We start from the raw sequence: 25,507 nt of genomic DNA, 5'->3' as shown, positions 1-25,507 counted from the left end.
AAAACAAAACCTGTTAAAACTGATAAATAAATTCAGTAAAATTGCAAGGCACAAAATCAACACACAAAAATCATTAGTAACTCTATATACTAACCGAAAGAGTAAATTAAGAAAATTTTAAAATCAAATAATATACATAGAGGTAAATTTAGCCAAGGAGATAAAAAATCTGTGTACCAAAAACTATAAAACACTGATGAAAAAAATTGAAGAAAACCCAAAAGACTGCCATATGATTCAGCAATCCCACTTATATATCCAAAGGAACTAAAATTAATATGGCAAAAAAAAATCTACATTCCTATGTTCACTTAAGCATTCACAATAGTCAATTTATGGAATCAACATAAATATCCATTAGTAGATGAATGGATAAAGAAAATGTGGTATAGGGCTGGGGATTTAGCTCAGTGGTTTCGCTGCCTGCTGTGCAAGCGCAAGGACCTGAGTTCGATCCCCAGTACCAAAAAAACCCAAACAAAACAAAAAAGAAAATGTGGTATATATACTCAATGGAATACTATACAGTCTCAAAATGGAGAGAAAGTCTGTCATTTGTGACAATATGGAGGGGACATTGTACTAAGTTGTAAGACAGGCACAGAAAGACAAATACCACATGATCTCACATTTGTGCAATCTAAAAACATTGAACTCTTAGAAGTAAAGAGTAAAAGGGAAGGGAAAGTGGGGGAGGGGAGAAAGAAAAAGAAAAAATATGAGAAAATAAAAAAATGGAAACAAAGTTTTTGTAAATAGGGAGGGGTGGAAGGGAAGGAAGGGGAATAGGGAAAAAATAAGAACCAAGATACATCATGTACAGGTATAAATTCCCAATGATGAATGTGATCATAATGTATACTTAAAATGTACCAAAAAGAGTAAATGATGGTAACCAGCAGGTGGAGTTGGGTATGAGGGAGACAACGTGGAGTCATTGTTAAAAACTAGAAAGATTCAGATGGACAGGAAGAATAAATGTGGAGATCTACTGCACAGCAGGGTGACCATAGTCAGTAATAATGTGTTGTATATTTCAAAATTAACACTGAGAGAAAATTTCAAATATTTAATAATAAATGTTAGGTAAGTGAGATAAGAGATTAATTAGCTGGACTGCTTCATCCCAAATTGCATACATATATCACAACACCATGTTTTGTCAATTAAAAATAATATTAATCTAAAATAGGCCCAGGGATTTAGCTCAGTGGTTCTAGCAGCTGCCTCGCAAGTGCAAGGTCCCGAGTTTGATCCCTGGTACCAAAAAAAAAAAAAAAAATTAACCTAAAATAAATAAAGATCCAAGAAATTGACAATTTACAGGTCCCACTTTAAGAAACTACAACAAGAAGAGCAAATTAAGTCCAAAGTAAGCAGAATTAAAATAACAAAACTTTAGGCAGAGGATGTAGCTCAAGGGGTCGCACCTGTCTGGCAAGCTCAAAGTCCCTGCCTGGCAAGTGCAACGTCCTGAGTTTGATACCTGGTACCAGGAAAAATTTAAAAACATAACAAAAATTAGAGCAGAAATCAATGAGATCATAGGAAAAAAATCAATGGAAAAAAGCTGTTATTTGGAAAACTCAAAGAGAAAGAGCATAGATTATTATTATGTGAAATGAAGAAGGGACATTACTACAGATCCCATGGATATTAAAAGTATATAAAAGGAATGTTTCACCCACAAATCTGACAACCCAGATGAAATGGATCAGTTTTTTTAATAGACTTAATCTAGCAAACTCACACACAGAGAAAAACAATTTGAATGGGTCTGTATCTATAAAAGAACTTGAATCAATAACTAATAACCTAAAACAGAAACCACCAGGCCGAGATGGGCTCAAGGGTAAATTTCCTCACATAAGGGAAATTTAAAGCAAATCTACAATTTCTTTCAAAAGACAGAAATGGAAGAAATACTTTCTAACTCATTCTAAAAGGGCAGCATTACCCTAATACCCACAAAAGTAAAGGTACAAGAAAGAAAACTACAAATCAATATTTCACATCAACATATATACAAATATCCTCAAAAATGTGAACTAATCAAATACAACAACATATAAAAAGCATTGTGCACCACAATAAAGTGAATTTGTCTCAGGTATGCACGACTGATTCCAAAATCTAAAATCAACTAATTAAACCCATCACATCAACAAGAAAAAATGCATGCGATCATATTAGTAGATACAGAAAAATAACATTTGATGAAATCTAGCACTGATTCATGATTAGAAAGAAAATGTTCAAGTAAGAATAGAGGGAAACCTGTATAACTTCATAAAGAATATCCAAAATAAAAAGAAAACAAAACAATAACCCCATAGCTAATGTTATGCCTAATAGGAAGAAATTTAAACCTTTTAAAGTCACATACAGGACAAGGATGGGCTCTCTCACCACTGATTTTCAAAACTACATTGCAAGTTCTGACTAAATCAGTAAGACAAGAAAAGGAAATAAAAAATAAACAAATAAGAAAAGAAGAAATAAAACTTTCTTCTCTGGTGCCACGTAATCTATATAGTAAAATGGAAAAAAATCAACAAAAGTCTTGTAGGACTGCTACGTGATTATAGAAGGTTACTGGAATTCCACTCTTGCAATCAGTGTGAATTCTATTCCTTATTATCTGACATACTTCCATAATTGAGCCAATCACAGCTTTCCTTTTCTTCATTTTTTTACATATTCTTTCATTCATGCCTTGATTTCTTATAAGGACATAATTTGTATTAAAGAATCTCAAGAATAAAATCTGACTCCTCCTCACTTTTGCTAAAGCTCATTTCCCACACAAATAGCAGTTCTCCTTTTTTAATGGATCTCAAAGCTATAGGGTTTAATTAAAATTCTTGTTCAAACCCTGCAAGGTATTAATCACAGGTCTTGGCTTGTTCACTTCCTTCATTTATTTGTACCACTGTTTACAGATTCATTCATTGAATCATTAATAATAAAATCATCTGACAGAAATCCCAACAACAACAACCATGATATTGTTTAGATCTACAAACCTGATAGACTATCTTCTCTTCCGTGAGGAAATTTAAACTAAATGTGTGATACCAAAGTAAAATGAAATGTATTTAGCCCTCTGCCTTTCTTTGCTTTAAAAGTCTCAACTGTGTTATACTGGAATATAATAGTTCTGTTTTTGTTTCTAAGATAGTACTATCACGGTACAATGCAAAATGCTTTACAACTTTATTTACATATGTACTGATTTACTTCTCTAAAATAATAACATGAGGGGACAAATTTATCAAATCAGAACATAAAGGTTGACTGTTATTTACACTTGTTCCTACACTTTTTAATCCCCCGAAGTAACAGCTATAATTTTCACAATTGGAGAAAAATTAAATACATTGTGTGGAAGAAAAGCAGATTTAAGAAAAAGCAGCCTACATTTAAGTATTTCAAGGGATATCGGTAGGATTGTACCGATTAATCATTAAGTCTCAATTCATGCTACATTTTAATGGCTAGCCCACAAATGCCCTGGAACATTTTAACTGACTTATCTAGCACCTACACAAGAACAAGAAATGACCATTACAAGTACCATTTGTGTATCCTCTACCAACGTGATAAAAAACAGTATTTTTCCTGCTAATGTGTATCACTTATACAGAGTTAGATATTTAAGAACACTTTTTTTGTATCGGTGATTGAACCCAGGGAAGCTGCATTGATCTACAGTCCCAACCCCACCCCTTTCTGAGACAGGGTTTCACTGAGGCACTAAGTTACCAAGGCTGGGGTAGAAACTTTGGACCCATCCTCCTCCTCAGCGCCCCCCAGTGCTGGAATTATGAGTGGCACCACCACACCTTGAAGTACACTTTCCAAAACACATTATCACCAGTAATCCAGTCTAGAACCACTTTTGTATTTACTCATGCACTGTTTCATTGATTCATTTATTTCAAGTACTCACAAATAATATGAATACCTATTTATTTTAAGAGAAAACACAGTATGTTCAACCAATTAACAACACAAAATTACAGTACAGTTAAATACAAACTAGTCGTATGAACCTGACTGAAAGTGGGAAGGGCCTAGTTTTGGGGGGATTTTTTATTTTTCTCATCCAAATATCAGTAAGGTGTTATAGGACAAACAATCCACATTGTGTTTAACACATGCTGCTTACTGACCTGTGCTTTACCCCTGTGGTTCTCAACTAGGGGCAAATGGTGCCCCTCTGATGATATCTGCCAGTGTCTGGGGACATTTTTTGTTGTCACAACCGAGGGTGGGGGTCAAACAGCCATCTACTGAGTAGAAGCTGGAGAAGTTACTAAACTACTGCACACACTAAATAGATAAATAAGTATCAAGGGCAAAATATCAATGACACTGAGGTTAAAAAGCACTGATGGCTTTACCCTCTTCAAAATAACTGGCTGAAAGATGGGAGTGGATTTACATGTGCACTTGGAACACCACCGTTACCGGTGGGCTTACAAAGTGCATCTGAAATGTGAATAATGGGGCTGGGGGCACTGGTCAGTGGTTGAACCCTTGCTCAGCATGCACGAGGCCCTCAGTTCAATCCCAGCACAAAAAGAGCGATAAGGAGAACACAAACAACTAGCACCACCTAACCAACTAGCACCAGCACCACCTGAACAATGTAGGACGATCACATTAATTTCTTAGTATTGATCTGTCTGCTCTTCTCCCAAGTAAGTATGAGATTTAATCAACATGTGTTGGAAATGACTGCTTTGGGATATATTAGTAATAATAAAAATACTTCACACTCACACTTTGGGCCCATATGGCTGGCTCACCTTTAGGTTCATTCATTTATATATCTGCTGTAGCATCATTTACCATAGAGGGATCACCATAGTCGTGTGTGTGTGTGTGTGTGTGTCAAACTGAATGTGGAGCCTTTGCACTGAGCTATATCCTCACTTTCTTGCTTTTTTTTTCTTTTTTTTTTTTTTTGAGACAGAGTCTTGTTAAATCAGTAAGTTGCCAGGCTGGGCTTGAATTTGTGATTCTCCTGCCTCAGCCTCCCTCCTTGCTGGGATTACAGGCATGCGCCACCACACCCTGCTTGCAGTAGACCTCAGAGGTATAGGGCTTAATCAAAATCATTGACTCAGACACCCCAGAATTCTCATCATTGGTCAAGGCTTTGCACAGAGTTGAGGCAGGGTCTCACATTGCCCCAGCAGGACTCAAACTTGCAATCCTCCTATCTCAGCCCCAGAGTGCTAAGATTACAGGTGTGCACCACTCCTCCTGGCTTTGGCTCTCTTTCAATCTGTCACTCACTGAGTTATCAATACTAATAAAGTCAATATATATTAAGCAGAAACCTAAGAGCAGGACACTTAAATATCACTCAGATGTAGCCTCCATACAACTGAGAGGTAGCATCTTTTCAGTGGATCTGAGTTATACACATAGATTACTCATCTTTCTTGCTTCATATCAACTCTATATTGACATTTTTCCATGATGGTCCTTTTATTTCATCTATCCATATCTTAAAGTCGTGCATGTGGCAGCTGGCCTCCAAGATGGTGCCCAATGGTGCATGGCTCCTGGCACCCATGGATTTGTGTTGTCTCTGACCTCAATGAATCTTTGCTGTCTACATGACCAAACACCATGCAGGCAATGGTTTGTGCTGGGTCATAAAACACACCAAGCATCCCACCCCTGTCTTGGCTCCATAGCTCTGGAGGAACAAAGTTGTCCCACTGTGAGACTCCTACAGCTGCCCTGGGGAAATATCCTCGTGGTCCTACCCGCAGTCAGCCACGGGTGTGAGCCATGGCAGCAGACCCCTGACACCTGGCCTGCAAACCCATGGGACCCACACACACACGGTCACTGCACCTCTCCTGGATTCCTGCCCATGGAAACAGTGTGGAACATCGGCGGTTTACTGCTGTTCTGACCGCTAAGTCACGGCCCAGTTGATTACACACTAATAGATACCCGATCCAATACAGGTTGAGTAGCACTCATTCAAAACATTCAGGACCAGAAGTGGTTCAGATTTTAGATCTTCCAAATTTTGGAATATTGGATAGCTCTTAGGGATAGGACTCAACCCGAAACACAAAATTCATTTATATTTCATACACATCTTATACACATGGCCAGGAAGTAATTTTATACAGTATTTTCAGTGGCCCTGTGTGGTGACCACAGTCCACTATGTGAGATCAGGTGTGGTATTTTCCACTTGTATATGTTGGTGCTCAAAATTTTCAAGTTTTTCTTAAATCTTCAGATTTTAGATTCTCGGATTTGGGATGCCCAGCCTGCACAACGACTTCCCATGAGCCACCAACTTAACACCCACCGCGGCCACATAACCTTCGCCCTTCCTGTCTGCCCCTACCTTAAAAAGATGATGGTCCAGAGCTTTATCACCTGAGAAGTGTTTAAATCAACAACGGGACAAAATAAGTCACAACATTAAAAACCTCTAAAGATGGCTAAAAGCCCTCCATCATTATGAACAGACTTCAGTTGTGCTGAGTTGGATTAATACCAAACTTTGGTTTATTTCCCTCACTGTTGGTTCCTGTATGGCATCCTTTTACCTATTTATATACCTGGCCATCTATTCCTTTGACACAATGCAATGACTGACAAACCATCTGGACCAAGAATATGAAACGTGACTGTGCTCAACAACAACATCAATGCTCTTTACCCACAGAGCTCAAAACTAAGGTCTTTGTTATTATGGAATAATTGAGTCATCATCTATGGTGTTTTTGTTCTGGGAAGTAAAATGCACATTTGATAAAGAATAGAACACCACAGCCTTAACGTCTTTTAATAGACCTGAGTCATGAGGGATTAGATTAATCATAAACTTTAGTTCCCATCACATTCTCATTACTGACTCAAGAATAACTTGGCTTTTTATGCACTGATTTATTTACTGTTTAATTTTTAATATAATGAATATCATTATATTATATAAATAATATAATATCACCCAGTATAGGAGAAATAAATGAAACTATCACATCTATCCATCTATATACTCCCTCACCACGTAGCCACCCTAACCTCATTAATCTGCTTCAGAGGACCAAATTATTCATTGCTGAGAGTCCCCATGATGCATTGATCCACACTTACCCTAATTTATGCATTAACAGACTCACTTGTGATTTTTATTACACAGAGAATCATTTGACCCTCTTCATGTTTTTAAATAAAAGAATAAAACCCACCAGCAATCCAAGATTGAATACAATTTCCTGCAACTCCTGATAGACATTTTGTCCAAAATGCGATGAGTCTAGATTTCTTTTGTCTTCATCGAAAAATGTAGATTAATCATACCTTTGTTTGATGACACCTGCTCTTCACCAACCCACAGTTGGTTGAGATATGAACTTACTCATTCACTTTTACCAATGCATCAGAATGAATACAAGCCAAGACAGTGGATTGGAGCATCAACTAATAATACCAGTATCTATCTATCTACCTATCTATCTACCTATATATGCTCGTGGCTCACAGATATATAATGGACATGGTGCTTTTTTAAAAAATTATATTCAGCAAACAGAACTGTGTTAATAATACTATCACATGGACAATATAGTTCATACTTGGCCTTCTTTCTATTAGGCAATTATTCTAAGCATCATTTTTTATATAAATGATTTGGTTTTTTTTTCTAAATAAAACCAAAAAGTAGCTATATATCCTGATCCAAACAACCTGGATGTTCATGGAACAGCTACGTCCTTTATGGAAAACCATAAGAAAGACCTCATCTATTTATTATTATGAGACCCAGTGCTTTAGCAAACAGCAAGAAATAATAATCCTTGTTTCACTGCAAAATTGCAAAATCAGCCATCCTTTACACATCTCTATTTTTGCACTGGTTCATTTATAGTATAATTCAGACATGAAAAATTAAGATCCAACTCCTTGACTATCCTTAACTTTTGCTACAAAGCCCCTCTTCCACAGAAGAAATATGGAGGTTCATTTTTTTCTAATAGACCTCTAAGTTAGAGTTTAATCCAAATCTTTGATTCATGCATCTCAAATAGGTATTATTCTACACTTGATATATTTTCTTCCTTTATTTGTACATTGCTCATACTTTTAGTCAATGACTCACTAAATAATTATGAAAAATTCTCATGAAGCAAAAAGCAGAACATGCTTGAATATTTCTAGTCACAGTCTAAATGCTTGTTTCCCACAGACCTAATAGTTTAGAGCACATTTTGTAATGGATGTTCCTATTTTGCATATATAAATTAACATCCGTGTTTCATAATGGATCCATGATAGCCGTTGGCCCATGTTACCCTTTTTCATTTAAAGATAGTGCAAAGAATAACCAAGGAACTATAATCTTACTCCACAACCAGGGAGAACACTGACAATATTATCCATCTTCCTATATGCTTTTCCCTCAAGGAATTAATATCTTAAATCTTTGTCAGTGGAGAGGTACTTAAATGAATCACAATGCAAAAATAAAACAGAATATGAAGCAGCCATGAACATGAATGAAACATCTTGCATCTTTTTTATTGGATTTTACTAGTGCTAAATCAGATTTATCATAAATCTGAAATCTGAGCACATTCTCATTGTCGTTGCTGGTGTTAGTTGGTTTTATTTATGAATATATCCATTTATGACTTTGAAAAATGCGGGCAACACCCATAAACCAAACTTCAAACCCCAGAACATTAAACTCTAGCTATTACTTACATAAATCTCTTCTTTCCTTACCCACAGAGGTAAAAGCCTAGACCTTTAGCATTAGAGGGTGATTAAATCAGTGGTGGTATATTCAGCTGGTGAAGTAAAACACATACTTTCAAAGGAAAGAAAGAGCCTATATAGTTAGATTTTGTTAGTGGAAGTATGTTTGACAGTATTAAATAAATCAAATTTGTGTCATCGCACAATTTCATCACTACTCAAGAACAGCACTCTGTAATTATTAGCTTCTTGATTTTAATGGATCTCACTTGGACAAAATTGGATAAATGTAAATCTTTGTTTCATGGCATTTTCTCATGAGTGATGTGCAATTTTTCTAATTTACATGTCTAGTGATTCATTCATTTATTCATGACTATAATTTGCATGGAATAAATTGATTATCCACTTTTCTAAAGAACTGTTGCACACACATTTCAATGGGCACTTTACTCAAAGAAGGAGAAACCTCAAGTTCTAATAAATTATCTGGGCAACATCTGGGTGTAACAAGAGTAATCATTATCTTTGGTTTATAACACATGTTCCTCATTGGCCCTTCTACATAACTGATCTAGACATGAACACATTTTTCATCCTTTATAACAATGTATCAATAGTGAGCACAAGGGACAAGGGCATTGAATAGCTGACCACCTAAATCCTATTTTGATTTCTTAAATAAAGCTCAATGATATATTTAATCCTAATCCTAGTCATATGATTCATTCTCAATATTAGGTCCAGTTTGGCTCTTTCTCAATAAAAAATAGTTAAGAAACCTGTCTTCGAGAATTTAACCTGCATTCTAGGCATCTTGATCCTGTTTCCTCCTCGTGAACATCAGCCGGGCTGAGCAGGCCTAGTCATTAGCCTTATTCCATGTCACACCTGACATCTGCCCACAGCTGGCTGTCTTTTAAGTAATCACTGGAGATATGACCATATTCATTCAGAAACTTCAAACAATAAAAGCACCTTATGACCTGAAGCCTTCTTATCTGAATAATATTAATATTAAATATTAATAACGGCTTACCTGCTCAGTGTCCACAGAGATACCATCCCTTTTTGTTTTTTAGGATTTTTTTTTTCATAAAATTCAGTGAACACGGATTCATCGCAACTAGTGTCATATAAGTCATTCCACATTGGCCCACTCTTGTTCCTTCTCAACTACATAGTTAAATAATCATTTGTTTATGTAAATATTTCTTCCTCCTTCTTAATAAGACCCAAACCCAGCAACCTCTGCCTAATCCAGGATTCCAGCATGGATAGGTGGAGTCACCTGAGCAGGTACTTCTCCATGTCTTAAGTTCCTATTGCTCCAAAGGGGACAGTAGTTTTTATCTTTGTCTGATACGGAAACTCAGTATTAAACAAATACATTACTTGGAGTACTTGTTTCATAACACACCCTCACAGATGATCCACACCTAATAATCTTTATTTTCACGTACACATTTATTTATCCACGTACCCATTTATTCACTCTTAAGCCCTACCCAGGAACTACTGAAGCCTAAAAGCCAGATCCCTGCTGGTTTGAATTTCTAATCTCACTCTATTCCCAGAGGAAGTACCTTGGTCTTTTTTAGTGGACTTCAAGTTAATGTTGAACCAAAACTACGCATTCATACGCCCACGCCCAATTACTCATCATTGACCCAGGCTTAATACTTATTCTTCATTTCCCTGTCTATGTATCATTTATTGATTATTTCCTGTTTCCGCCAATTACAAATATTAAGAACCATGCATCACAAAAACCCAAGATCTTTGCCCACTGCCCAATGCTATTTCCAGCGCGTTTCACACAGAGACGGGAGTAGTGATCTCTGCAATGGGATGGACAGTGCTCATTGGTAATGCAACTTCCTCCCTGCCCGAGCCTCACTGCTCAGCCTGGGGATCATGAATTTCATTTCCTCACCCTTCAAAGTGCAATGAGCTACCTGGCATCGCACTCCTCTCCAAGAACACTGACAGCACTTCGCACATTCCTAGGTAGGCGTTTCCTCCTCAGCGATTAGAAACCTACATCTTTATTGATAGATAAACATGCACCACAAAATCAGAATGGGATTTTAAGTGACTATGAAAATGAATGCAGCACACTCTAATTTCATTTCTACTGGATGTCAGTTGTACCAAATTCTTTAATCTTAATGCATAGTTCATTACACATTCCCAATATTGGTCCATGCCTAGCATGCTTCGATTTTTTAACTTTTACTTTACTTTCAATTGAAAGATAAAATGGTATGCATTAAGCACGCATAATGTGATGTTTACAAGTATACAAACACTCTGGAATGGCTAAGTGTAGGTAACTAATGTATGCGTTGTCTTTAGGCGTCATCATTTGAGGGTGAAAGACATTTCCCAACCCCTCATCCTTTATTTATGTTTGCAGGTGCCATTCATTTCTTTGAGATGAGTCTGTGGACAGCTTGAGCACTCCCTGCAAACCAGAACCACAAACACAGTGACTTACATGAGTTCTTTTGTTGCTTCTCCACGGAAGTGACAACCAAGCTCTGCAATTCTGGGCCATGAAGAACTCAATCACAGAGCATTGTATCTGTGGAGTAAGAAGCGCAAAATTCAAGTACAAAATTCAAGAAGCAATGGAGATTTGGATTTTTTTTAATGAAACCTTAGTCCTGCATCAAAGAACCGAATTCTTTGACCACATTCCCACTGTTAGCCCCCAAATGGCCATTGTCTTATTTATGATTTTTTATTAGTAATTTATGTAATATAATTAAACCTTCTAAATCTACATTTATAGAAGAATAGGAACTTTGCCTGCTCCTAATTCTGTAGATTGAACACCATCTACACAGGTGAAAACCTAGATTTGTTCTTACAGGTTCGGTATGAAAATTGCTTTAATTTGGGCCAGGGATTTAGCTTAGTGGAGCCGCCATCTGCCTCCCAAGTGGAAGGTCCTGAGTTCGATCTCTGATACAAAAAAAATTGGTTTAATTTACTTTATTTTATTTCTTGACATATTCCCACCAATCCTGTATATTTGACCTTAATCAGTGAATTTATTCAATTACTCAGTTATGTGTTATTTACTAATGGTCTTAATATGTGTATTTTCTTTTTTTCAAAGCAAATGGAGAATGGTCTGAAATATTACTACAAATAACTGTCTGTATATCCTTAATCCAAAGGGCCAAGCAACTTGGGCCCCTTTTATTTATATGGACATCGGTAAGGTAGAACTGATAATGGTTCTTGTAATAATGAACTTTGATGGATTCTGTTTGTGTTGTGGTTTTTTCCCCAGCACTGGGGATGGAACCCAGGACTTTATGCTAGGCTAATGTTCTGCCACTGAGCTACATTCCCAGCCCAATAATTAACTTTTTAAATGACATATTACTATCATTGGTCCATGCCTTCCCTCTTTGAAATAATTCCTTATTTAATTGGGTTATAAAAATGCCATCAAAGGCTAGGGATGTAGCTCAGCAGTAGACTGCTCACCTAACGTAAGTTAGGCACCGGGTTCAATCTCCAGCACTGTGTAAAACACAAATCAAGCCGAGCATAGTGGCACAGGTCACTCTTGGAGCATGGGGCAGAAAGATCACAAGTTTGAGCAAAGCCAGGGCAACTTAACAACTAAGTGAGGCCCTGACTCAAAGTAAAACTTTTTTAAAGTTTGGGAATGTAGCTCAGTGCCAAGGCCCTGGATGAAATCCTCAGTACAGTCAATCAATCATGCCATCGATATTTATGAACCTATATAACTTGAAAAAGAGCTCTAGATAACACTAATACTTTCCCATAAGCTCACTACCCACAGTAAACAACTAAATGTGTATATTTCTAAATGAATCTCATTGACCAGAACTGATTTAATCACAACTCCTATCATATAACACATTCTTAACCTTGGCCTATGCGTGATCTATCAGTTATGTAGTTCTGAATCCTTTATTATGTTTTCTTTTTTTTTTTAAATGAAATGCTTTGGATCTATTTTTCCTCTTGTGGAGCTCAGAATTAAACCCAGAGCCTGTGTATGTATGCTAGGCATGTACCCTACCACTGAGCTACACCCCCTGCCCTAAATAAAATTGTTAATAAAATTAACCATCACCAAGCCACTGAATTTGACATACATCTATGTACCCATGTGTTCCTTAACCAATGTGGTGACAGCCTTGAACTATGTACTTGTTAGAACCCTGCTCCTCTTAAATACTTTAATAATTAATATCTCATTACATCTGTCACAATTAATGAGTATCTAGCTCCCACTGTCTTCATTCACTGTCATCTTTCTTTATTTACGTGTGCTCCGACTGACAATAACAGCATGTGGACCTATGGTCTACGAGAGCCCGGGAGCAAAATGCCTCCACACCCCCACGAAAGCCCAGTCTCACTGAGGCAATAAATTAGGTTTGCTCATATAACAGACCTGAGAGTTAGAGGTTTAATCAAAATCATTAATTCAGATGCGCCAGGGTAATTATTATTGGTTTCGGCTGGTGACATTTTTTCTTTATTCATTTATACATTTGTTAATTGATTTACTCATTGATTAATTTATGATTACTTATCAATATTCATGAAACACCACAAAGCAAGAACAAGATCTATGAAAATCACCACCTTCTGTTTTCGGTCCCTCTCCCAGAGCTGTGCCCGTCACCCTTCCTTGGGGACCTCACTGCCACACACCTTTGGCATGGCGCCTCCTCACACTCTCCCAAGGGCAGAAACTTTCTTTTGTCTTCTTCCTTTGTCCAGATTTCACGTACTAAATAAAGAACATGCAGGGCCAGGGATTTAGCTCAGTGGTTTCGCCGCCTGCTGCACAAGCACAAGGACCTGAGTTTGATCCCTGGTACCAACCCCCCGTCCCCCCCAAAAAAAGAACATGCAGACAACTCTCCTTCTCCTTCAGTGACAGTATTTTCCCTCTTTCCTGGTCTTTTCTTTCTTGGAAAGTCAGAAACTTCTCTCTTTAGAATTAGTAAACCAACAGTGGTTAAAAAGAAATGAAGTATTAAACTACGGTTTCTCACTCCCATCTTCTCTTAATGGCTCCTACTTGTTCCAAATCAAATGGATTTTAAATTGTTTCATGGCTCATTTGTCCTCATGGCTCATTCCTTAAGTATTATTTTCTTTTTCACTGACAATTCATTCTGGGCATTGTTTGTATCTATATCTACTTGTTTAATATTTAATTACCAGATTAATTTAGTCCTATATCCATCTTCTAAAATACAATTAAGAAATGAAAATTCATCAGCTGCGCAAACTTAAACAATATAACATGAATTTATCTGTGAACCTAAAACAGGAGCCTGGATGTTTGTATGGACATCAGTAACATGAATGGCTTTATCTCAATACTTGTTTCATAATTTATGTTTATCCCTGGTCCATCATCATCTCTCTCAACTAATTATGATAAAAACACTCATTCCCTTTCAAACCATAGCTGAGAAACCAAAGAAAGCACTCAAAAATTCTGCATAAAACATTTATAAATCTATCCCTGACCTCAGAGAGAAATACTCCACATTTGTTGGATTAATAAAAATTCTTACCACCTAGTAATTCTCAGCAGAGGTCTTGCATTATCTTATTTATGTGAAAATCTCACTGTTTCTTTAGAAACAAGAACAACCATTCACCCGTGCATGTGTGCATGCATGCATGCATGCATGTGTGCAAGCATTTCCATGCACTCCCAGCTCCTGGGACATATTAATAAGGATTCTTGTTTTGCTGCATGTTCTGGTCTGCATGTGGCTCTCTTCATTCATTCCTTTATAGATGTCTAATGAATTTGTTTATCCATTTATTCAATTTGCTTAATGATTTATTCATTGACTCACTTACAGAGTAATAATGAGCTACGAAAGTCTAAGACCAGGACCCAGCAATGTTCCAAGCCCTAGCTGCAGACACCTGTGCCACAGAGTGGAGGGACCAGGCCTCTCTGGAGTGGGCACCCGCTGTATCTGTTCTGCTCCCTCCCTGTCCTCACACTGCGTTTGCCACCACACATGACCCGCGACCATTTAATTAGCCATTTGCTCGGGTAATTCATTATCTCTGAAATAAATAAATACAGGACAACTAAACACGAGCAACACGCCATGAACCCAATATAACAGCACTGCTTAATATGTGCACCTGTTCCTAAACTGCTCACCGAAAGTAACTAATCATCCTTCATTATTTTTATGGGTTTTGGTACTTTAAAAATATTTAAAATTGGGCTGGGGATTTATCTCAGTGGTTCCGGCACCAGCCTCGCAAGCACAAGATCCTGAGTTTGATCCCCAGTACCCCCTCAAAAGAAATTATAATAATCTTTGTTTCAGTATATACATTAAAATTTAGTGTGTATGATATCCCTTTTTCTCATGCATTTATTCACTTTTTCCTTGATTCATCAGGAATCAAGGGCCCATTGACAGCCTTTTCTTTTAATTTGTCTCATGTTTCAAAGATGGCCCAAGAGCCACTATGAAGCCACCATCTTCCTCTGTAACAGATATGAATTCACCCTTCCTGCTACCTGCTCAGAGAGCTAACAGCATAGGTCAGTGGACTGTTTAAATCCAAAGTGGTATAAAATTAATATGAAATATTAAAATGCTAATAAAAATGACCATGCTGTATTTTTGGGCCAGGGATTGAGCTCAGTAGTTCCAGTGCCTGTCTCAAAAGTGCAAGGTCCCGAGTTCGATCCCCGGTACCAAAAAAAAATGACCATGCTGTACTTTTAATGGAATTAAGTTGTGTTGAGTTGGATTAATCCTTAATTGTGACCTTTGATACTTATCATATTCTCATAATTGGTCCTTGCAATAACTTCATTAATTTTTCAATTCATTTTTGGTCATAATGGGGATTGAACCCATGGCGTTCACACTGAGCTATATCTCCAGCCTTCTTTGATTTTTTGAGACAGGATCCTACTATATCCCCAAATTCCGCAGGCTGGGCTCAAACTTGCCATCCTCCTGCCTTCAAGTACGGAGGCAACTAGCTCCTCCCATCTCTATGCTCCTCACTAACATGCCACCGAAGAGACCTTGTACTTACGAACGACACTTGTGTATGAATTAATTTCAAGCCCTGCTTCTGGGTACATTACCACCCTTGCACCATGTATGTATTCTAGTATTAGTTCATCATTTTTTCAAGTAAATCATTGAACAATATAATGAGTACTCTCAAAACCACTATTCAACACATACACTACAGCTCTGACAACTTTTTGATCTTCTTCTGTCAAGACACATAGATCTTCGTCACTGGAGACATGTTCACACAAACTGGAGTACACATCTGACCTAATACTTAATAGTTAATAAATAAAATGAATAAGCCTATTTCATAGTTCCATGAATCAACCAGTTTTTGCCAGCATGCTTTGCACAGGACACTTACTTATCCTGACACCAGTCTACTGCCTAGGACACCTCTGCTAGCCTGGTGTCCTGCTCATGGGGAACCTGGCGGATGTTCTTGTGATTCTTCTTGTCTAACCTGTGTTCAATTTACCCCAACAAGACAACCCCTCTCTATAGAGATCCCTAACCTGGAAAGAGCTTAGATTCAGGTGTGTTGGTCACAGGAGACACAACTAAGCATGGGGGATGGCAGAAGCAGTTTGTTACTTGCACGTCCCAAGAGACCAGGGAGGCTGCCTCACATGGTCAAGAGGAAGAAAGGTGCTTGATTGGGGTCCACGATGAAACCCAGGCAGATTTTCTGGCAGGATTTAAAGCATATTGGGCGGGTTGTGGGGGATGGTGCTGCGTTTAGCAGTCTCACAGGGATGTGCTCACAGAGAGGCGACCATACCTGAGTCTCCCCCACTAAGGAACCGGAAGGAGGTGGAGAGCTAGAAACCATGTCTAAGGTGACTGAGCCCTGCTTCTGGTCTGAGGAAGGGAAGCTCACGTTCAAATGGATGCCAAAGCAACAGAAGCACTCACTACCATGAGATGGTACTAACGTGTCCCGTGTCAGTTCTCTCTTCATTTATTCATTAACTTGCTCATTCATTAACTCACTTACCGATGAATACTCATGAACAATGGTCCAGCCAAAGATTTTGGAACACCAACTATTATTTAAATCTTCTTTAATACCTTGTTTACTCAAGGGAGAGTCAAAATCCTCAAGAATACTGCACGTGTGCAGAAACTATGAATAGTGCAACAGAAAGCAACTTTCAGAAAAATGAACACCCTGGACCATCTGTGAATGGCTCCCACTTGTAGAATTGAAATAAGCCTTGGTTTACAGAATATTAGCTTCACTGGTCTATCCTTAGAACTTATCCCTGAAGGACACCCATTAATCCTACTCAATTCAAAGAAAACTACCAATGTTTTATTTCCCTCTATGAGCTGCTCTCCAAGTTAATATCCCAATAGGGAGGTGTCTGTATAAGCCATAGAATGTACATTAACAGTAGAATGCTACTACAATAAGTGAAAAAGGGCCAGGGATTTAGCTCAGTGGTTTCGCCGCCTGCTGTGCAAATGCAAAGACCTGAGTTCGATCCATGGTACCAAAAAAAACAAAAACAAAAAAACAATAAGTGAAAAAGCATAGATATTGTTGTTTCAAGACCTCTAACGTTTGGGAAATTGTGTAAGTATAAATTGTAGTCATGATATATTGTCTTCCTTAGTCCATGCTCAACCCTCTTTGATCTTATTCCATAAAAAGGCATGAATCCACCACCAGTACGAAAACAAGAAGAAACAAGAGATGCCTGTGACACATGGGTGTGTGTAAACAGGACATGTAGAGAGAGCTATAGAGAGAAATATATAGACACATAGATGTGTTGCTTTTCCCTTTGCTATTCCTACACAGAGGATGGCCTAATGATATTTTGCTTGATTTGGTGCTGGTTATGCCTAATTGGGTTAATTGTCCTCGGTTCATGACAGTCTCATCTTTGATTTTATGTACAGAGCCATTCCTGTTTAATAATGCAATAAACACCCATCAGCCAGTCATCCAAGCTCAAAATTATAGACTCGCTGTTACTCACAGGGTCAGGTTGGCCCACTGGTCACTGGTCACGTCTGAGGTGCCCGTCAGGAGTGGCATCACAACAACTACAGGGCTTCCTTTCTGTGGGACACAGGGTAGATATTAAAAAGAATCCAAAATTTAAAAAAATAAAATTAATGAGATGGCCATTAGTGAACAGAACAGGATTAACTATAATCTTCAGTTCATGACACAGCCTCCCCCACAATTCTCAGTATTTCTTTTCATTCGTTTATTCATTTTTTTATTGTTACAATGAATATGCATGAATTCGCCACCCAAATCCAAAACAAAAACAAGCACTATTACAAGCATCTGTCTGTATGTTATATCCACACATGAACCACAAAACTATCCTTCCTGACACTCAGATACACAGAATTAAATAGCAATCTTTGATTCCACATATAATCTCATCATTATTTCCTATTCTTCCTTTTTATTTATCTTTTAAATACAATAAGCACAAATGAACCCAGCAACAATCCTGAACAAAAACATTGATTAGTCCACCCAGTCGCTTCTCATTCAGAGGTAAAAGTCTTCTGTTGTAGTCAACAATTATACCTAAATGGCTGCATCTTAATTCTTAGTTCATAAAACATCATTTTGGTGGCCCATTCGTGACCTTTTTCTAGTTTGTCATTTATTCATTTAGTTCATTTTTTAACCATACAGCAAATACATTGAAGCCACTGCCCGGGCTGAGAGCAGTGACATTCCATATCCCCATGTCCTGCCCACTGCCTCAGCAGCCGAGAGCTCATTGAGAATTTAATATCCACACAGAGCCAGAGTAGAAAGGTGGCTAATGGGGCTCAGTGGACGAGAAAAGTGGGAACAAGCAAATCAACAGCTACAACTTTTAGTTGTGAGATGGAAAGTTGTGGTGACCTAAAGTACAGCAGGGTGACCACTGTTAATCATAGTGTATGCTTGAAATTTGCAAAGAAAATGGATCTAAAGTTGTCTTGGCACACGCCCAAAGAGGTAATTACGTGTGGTGACATGATATGCTGATTAGCTTGATTGTGGTGATCATTTCACAATGTATCCGAACATCACATCAGAAATACATGCAATTTTTATCTGTCAATTGAACTGCAATGAAGCCGGAAGGGGTAAAACCCCTTCGCATCATTGGTCCACGCTTGGCACTCTTTAATTTTACCTCTGCCATGACTTTTACCTACTGAAGGGACATCATTAAGCCCGGCTTTCACTTGTCATAGCCTCCTCTCTGGCGGAGGATCCCCAGGGTGTCCTTTTGAGGGACACAAAGCCATGCTGAAAGGAACAGAGTCACCTGCTGGATCATTTTTGTTCATTAATGTCAGGTTAGCAGACCGGAATTAGTCACGAGTCTTTACCTAGCAGATTCTCAACTGTTCTATTCAAGGACTTGATTACATTATTTCTTATTCCTTTATTATTTTTAATAATAAAATTAACAGCCACACACCACTCTGAGCTCTTTCTTTATGTCTCTCGGTGGTGGGGAATTAATCCCAATCCCTGGCTTCTCCTACACCTTCCTCCCTGCTGGCGGGCTCGCTCTTATTTTACCCACTGCTAAAACCACTTGTGACAAAGCCAGCCTGGCTCCCTCCTCCAATGTCCCCCCTCTTACCCTCTCTTCCCTAACGCTTTAGCAATCACTCCCAAGTCTCCAGGATGCCCTCCCCTTCCCCTTTTACATGTGCAAATTTTAACACAGGTGTGTATTGGCTGGGCGTGTGGGGCATGCCTATCATCCAGCGTTCAGGATGATGAGGCAGGAGGATCACCACAAGTTCCAGGCCAGCCTGGACTACTTAATGAGTTCTAGGCCAGCCTGACCTACATAGTGAGACCCTGTCTCAAAAACAAAAACAAATCTTTTCCATGTGTCCGTGGCTTTCGGGGCTCATGCAGGATGGCACAACTGAAAGCCAGAAAAGTCAAACTGGAAGAGTGAAAGACACAAGCTTGACTTTGAAGCTCACCCATCCAGGTTTCCTAAAAGGACTCTAAGCCAGGCTCTTGTGCTCTACACCACTTCCAACGACAGTCACAGGGTAGTGTGGCCCCCTGGTCAGAGCACAGACACTGCTCACTGCAGCACCACCTGCCAATCCACCCTCAGCCTCCGACCAGCGGTGTGACGCTGGGAGCAGACTAACCACTCCCTGCCCATTCCCTATCTGCAGCACTCACATCACTTGTCCTCGAGCAGTCGGTCATTATTTTCATGCCAAGGCCAGCCTGGTGAAAGCCCTCGCACACCACCTGAGCCCTTCCAAAGCTTTGCTCCCTCTGCAGCAGCGCCCGAGCTGTGGTGCTAGACAGACAGACAGACCAGGTTCCACCCCAGCAGGCACTCGTGAGCTGTGTAACTGCAGAGACGTGACCTGGCCTCTCTATCTTGTGCCCGACTTGTGCGACTGCAGAATGAGGACAGCAACACCCTCCTGGTCCACCATGCGGGTGAAGGACAACGGACCGACCGACCGACCAACTAACCGACGATGGGCAGAGGGACCCATTCGCGGGACCCCCAAGCAGCCCTGCTCTTCACACACCCACGGCTCCCCAGCACCCCCCCTCCGCCCTGCCCCCGACAGGTCACATGTCCCGACCAGGTGAGAAGAAGGAATTACCTCGATGCTTGGGCCATGCGTTTTGGGAACTATGGGCCTCAGGCAGGAAACTGTTGGGGTCTGTTCTTTTTTTGGATAAAGACATCAAAGCTTAAACAAGTGTCCTGGAAAAACCCAACCAAGGGGTGTGCTTCAGAAAGCCAAAATCTCTAGCATGAAAGGGGGGCTGTCTCAGGGGAGTCTACACCTGGGGATTCTTGAGGGCCACATCGTTCCAGGAAACCAAGAGGCTTTTACTGACAAGGCAGTTTCCCCCACCCTCCCAGGAGGGCCCAGGCAGGTGCCCAGCACACTGGCCTCAGAGCTGCTCAAAGAGGTGAAAATAACTGTTGATTAGGTGTGCATTATAAAATGTCACATCCACACAAACATAGCTATTCGGGGACCTCTGCAGAGGAGTCCTTGAAAGACCACTGCTGTTGGGACCTGGGCAGTCCTTCCCTATCCCTTCCCCTCTGTCCTCCTAGCCCACAGTTAAGGGCAAGCCCCTCCCAGCAGCAGGGAGTATTAATATTGTACCTCCTGGACCCAGCACGGAGTGTTCGCAGCATGCGTTAGCATACATTATCTTGTTTGATCCTCACAACAGTCCTGTGAATTAGACATGATAATCATAATTAGCCAATATTTATTGAATGCGTACTCTGAACCAAGCGCCGGCTGCCTGCTCTGCTCGAGGTGGTATTTCTCGGGCGTACAGACGATCCTTGGCTTCATCCTTTTTTCCCCTAAAAAGTTGTTAGCTCACTTAGTCTGTCCTAGGCACTGGGACTGGCACTGGGCACACAGGAATGAATGAAGCTGACAAAATCCTGTGAGAAGGAATCTCCCTGTGGACAGAGACAGGAGCAGAGAACGAGCAAAATAAACAAAGACTACAGTACAGAGGCTGGAGGCAGTGAGGACCTGGAGCAGACGAGAGCACTTGAGGAGAGAGCGAGAGCTAAGCAAAGACACTGTAAGTCTTACTTCACGCTTGGGGAAACTGAGTCTCGGACAGGTGGGGACTTCCAGGGGCTCATGCATTCGGCTAGCACAGCCTGGCACTGGGATGGGAGCAGGCGCGCTCTTTCCACTTAACCCCATGGTCTCATCTGTGCAGCATGTGAGCGTGGGATGTGGCAGTGCGCTGGTGTGTGCCGGGGGGGGAGGCTGGCATGACACTCCAGGAGGCACCCAGTGGCCCGTGGGGCCATGTCACCTGCACCTCTCAAAAGAGCTGCAATGCTCCCAGCGCCTGCAGGGCTCGCCCGGTCTCTGGAGCCAGGCGATGCCAGGGTCACGACTTGAACCCAACACAGGCCAGAAAGTCAGCGCCCATTCTAACCCGTCTCCCATCTCCAGGCTGTAGGTGTCCTCTGGTAACCTTGGGTCCCTGCCACAGGCACCCACTGCCTCCCAGGTGTCCTGCCCCAGCCGTTGGAGGAGGAGGCCCCATCCTCGTGCTCCACATGGTGTGCGACTCAGCGACTATGCTGAGCAGCCACCCTCAAAGGAGCAGTCGATGAAAGACTCCTAAAGTGACAGCCTGCCATCCCCGAAACCAGGTAGGGCCAGAGTCTGGTGAGAGAACACGGAACCGGGATGCTTGGCCACTGCTTCTAACACCATGACGTTTGGCCAACTCTGACCTCAGGAATTTCACTTTGGAGAATCTGTATCGGGCACCTTGCTCTTTACCTGCCCTCTCCTCCCCAGCTCCCACTGCCCATGGTACAACTACCTGTTCCACAAGGTGACGCTGCTCAGGGCTAGCTCTTCCCTTCAGCAGGCTACATTCACTACTGGAAGTCACATCTTCCGGACTTAAACTTATGTTTCTGTTTCTATTTCACCAAACTCACTCTCCAAAGCCGAACTCCATGCCTGTCGGAATAACTGTTCTGCTCTATAAAATGCAGATGCTTCTTCACAAAGGTATTCAATGACATTGCGATGGGAATGTTACAACAATTATAATTTTAATTATAAAAAGTATTTATTGAGTGTCCACACCATAGGACTCACTCTTCTAAGGACTTTATATGTTTGACTGACTCATTTATTCCTCCATGACCCATTAATATGAACCTATTGGGATTTCCATATTACAACCGAAGAAACTGAGGCACAGAGGTGAAATGCTTTGTCCAAACTCAAAAACCAGTAAATGGCAGAGCTGGAATTGAAATCTCAGCCTCTGGGATGTGTGGAACAGTTTGCCCTTTAGGTTCTCAGAATGTACCTGTTAAATCTCAGGCAGTTCTGGAGGAAACTTTCGGGTTTGCTTCTGTTGGACCCCTCCCTCCTAGCCCCACACCCTTTGGGCTCTGCGGTCGTGTCCACATATGCTTCTGCTAGCATTTCAGAATACTAAATGTCAGCAATCTAATTTGCCTGAACTAATTATACTGTGAAATGCCAATGGCATGTGTGGCCACTGTTGGCATGATGGTGGCAGACAGGATACACTAGACAAGAAGTTACTTGAGAAATAAACTAGGAGTTGACTGGATGACACATGCAGTTCACGAGGGTGAACATGGGTGACCCCTGAGGGGGTGCAGAGTGTTTTCAGGCACAGCCAAAGAAAACAGGAGCCGGTGGTGGTAGAGCCTGTAATCCCAGCACTTGGGAGGCTAAGACTCAGCTACACAGAGAGTTTAAAGCCACCTTGGGTTACACTGTGAAGCCCTGTCACAAAGAGAGTCAGAGACAGAGAAAGACAGAGACAGAGAACATAGGATATAGATCAAAGGGGTGGGTTTAAAAGGAAGAAGACCCGGTTCAAATCTTGGGTCTGCATTTACTTCCTATATGACTTTGGCAAGTCCTTGTCATTCCCAAACCTAAGTGTCCTTGTCTCTTCATTGAAGACAGCAATTGTGACCACAGGGATGACTTAGAGCAGATAAAATAACACCAAATGCTAGAGAAGGGCTGGGCATGTGGCCTGGCTCAGGGTGCAGTTGTCCAGAACAGCCAGTGCTGTGCAGAAGCAGCGGGAACTGAGAGCTGCCAGAACCGACCTGCTCTAGCCCACAGCTGGGACTTGGTCCCTGCACCCTGGTTGCCCACCTGCTGTCACAGAGCCACCCAAGGCTGTCAGTGTGCCCAATCAGGACAGGCCACCTGGCCTCGATCTTGGGGAGAGGCGACCTGTTCTCTCACCCATCTCCGGTCACCCATCTGCACTTCTCCAGCACACGTCTTACCAAAATCCACCTCTTGATTTGACAAAGGAATCAGACAAACCTGAGCTGGAACTCAAGGTCCTGCATTCTGGCCCATTGTGGATGAGTCACTGACCTCCCGAGGCCCTCTCATCTGTAAAGAGACAGGAGGTGTAGCTGGGCTGTGGATCAAACAGAGCATTTACATCCCAGTGTCTGGCCTCAGCAAACTGTCTTTAAATGCTCATTCCCTTTGCCTCTGCTATCGGGCTGGGATTTATGTCGGAAGAAAACTACTGCAACCTGCCCGCTGTGTTGAGAAATGCTTCTCAGAAACAGTCTGCAGTGTTGTAATGGTGTGCACTCCCCGGCAGCCCCCATGGCCAGAGCAGTGTGGGGTATTGATGGCCCTGGACTCTCAGCAGAGAGCACCACCCAGTGGTCTGGCACCCTGCGGGACTCCCCTGTTGGTCCCTGATCACCAGAGTCTGCTACTGGGCAGCTGAGTGGGAAGCTGCGAGGTCCAAGCAGACTGCAGCCACCCGTGTTGAGATGGGGTGTACATACTCTTAGGAGCCCTGGACTACCAGGAGCCTTTGTGTAGTGGACAATGGCCAGCTGTTTTTACCCCAGCCCAATTCTGCTTTGGAAGTTCCTGGGAAAAAAATTCTAGCAAGCAACCGTTTGCTGAGAGTGTATCACGTATGAGACAGGGGCCAGGGATTTTACAGGTGTCGTCTCCAACCTGCAGGAGCCCCTGGAGATGCCCATGACTTGCCCACTCCCATGAGAAAACAGGTTGGTGAGGCTGTGTTTCTGATCTGAGGTCTGGGCTCATGTTCAAACCCCTGAACATATAGCCACACTCACCTTTCTAGACCCCCATGAGCCCTTTGGAAGTGCAGGAAATAGTCTGGACACAGATCTGAACGAGCCGACTATAAAAGCATCATGATTCCTTCAGGAATATTTGAATGCTGAATAGAGGTTGGATGACATTAAGGAAAGGCTGTTAATTTTTTAATTGTGATAATGGCATCATGCTTATATTTTCAATGAAAGAAAAGAGTCCCTTCCTTTTTAGAGAAACATACTCCAGAAATGTTCAGAGGATCCAAGACAGTGTCTGGAAATTGTTTCCAAACGTTCCTTCAGTGGGCTGGAGAAGGGGGCTATGGTTTGGTGTTTACAGGGAACAAGAGGGACCAGGATTTAATGGTGACTCTGTCAGAGCACTGGTAGGATAGCATTTAGAACTGTGATTTTTGAGGAGTGCATTATTTCATCTATGATTGTGTTGCTTCAATTCCCATATTAGATTTTTTAAATCTCTAAGTAAAGAAACGTGCAGGAGATGAGCAGGTGCGGCAGAGGGGGGATTTGAAAACAAAGGGGTGTAGGGTCCAAGGTAAATGCTGGGGAGTGTGAGGGGCGGATTCACACAGAAGAGTGGCCAGAAGGGCGAATCACTCCAAGTTGACCTGTCCTAAGGGGAACAGCACCCACGAGCTGTCCCCAAATCCAGCTCTCTGCTGGCAAACCTGGCAAAAAGCAGCCCTCAGACCTTCCCTGGCTCTCAAAGAGCGTCTGTGGGCGTCTCTGCCTTCACAGCACGCTGGCCACCTGATGCATCCTTTGCTCTGATGCTAGCATCACTTTGGTTACCAGGACAACGCTGTCAGCCTTCAAGACACGCTTCAAAGAAGATCCTGGAGTGGTGGGTACAGCCATGCTGGGAAGCTTTCTGCTGTCCACCTTTCCAATGTCTTTTTGCTCTTGCTTTTATTTTTGTTTTTTTGGTTTTTTGTTTGCTTAGCCTTTTTGGAAGTACAAGAATTGGTGTTTATTTCCCTAAAACTGTGGGTCAAGCTGCTCCAGGCTTCTCAGCCCTTCTCT

The 25,507-nt window shown here is 41.2% G+C and overlaps 1 long non-coding RNA gene and 1 other non-coding gene across 6 annotated transcripts in view; both read right to left on the bottom strand.

Annotated features, from left to right (window-relative positions):
• LOC101698669 (uncharacterized) overlaps window positions 1–25,507 on the bottom strand; it is a 120,283-nt gene that overhangs the window by 77,470 nt on the left and 17,306 nt on the right. For 3 of the 5 annotated variants that reach the window (XR_015445172.1, XR_015445173.1, XR_015445174.1), the window contains exons 5-11: window positions 24,482–24,588; window positions 23,694–23,765; window positions 20,979–21,050; window positions 20,460–20,563; window positions 17,819–17,901; window positions 13,459–13,537; window positions 11,249–11,335 (exon numbers count right to left, since the gene is read on the bottom strand). This is a non-coding gene — a long non-coding RNA (uncharacterized LOC101698669). Of the gene's footprint in view, window positions 1–11,248; window positions 11,336–13,458; window positions 13,538–17,818; window positions 17,902–20,016; window positions 20,141–20,459; window positions 20,564–20,978; window positions 21,051–23,693; window positions 23,766–24,481; window positions 24,589–25,507 lie in introns of all 5 variants that reach the window. The other 2 variants (XR_015445175.1, XR_015445176.1) reach the window with 1 other exon arrangement.
• Window positions 5,092–5,163, bottom strand: LOC147822839 (small nucleolar RNA SNORD113/SNORD114 family). The gene has a single exon (XR_015445222.1). It is a non-coding gene; the product is annotated as a small nucleolar RNA SNORD113/SNORD114 family (small nucleolar RNA).

The sequence above is a fragment of the Heterocephalus glaber genome, unplaced genomic scaffold (genome assembly GCF_053883595.1).
Source record: "Heterocephalus glaber isolate CG9 unplaced genomic scaffold, H.glaber_assembly_v1.0 deba00001608, whole genome shotgun sequence".
Taxonomy (NCBI): Eukaryota; Metazoa; Chordata; class Mammalia; order Rodentia; family Bathyergidae; genus Heterocephalus; species Heterocephalus glaber.
This window is presented reverse-complemented; position numbering and strand designations above follow the sequence as displayed.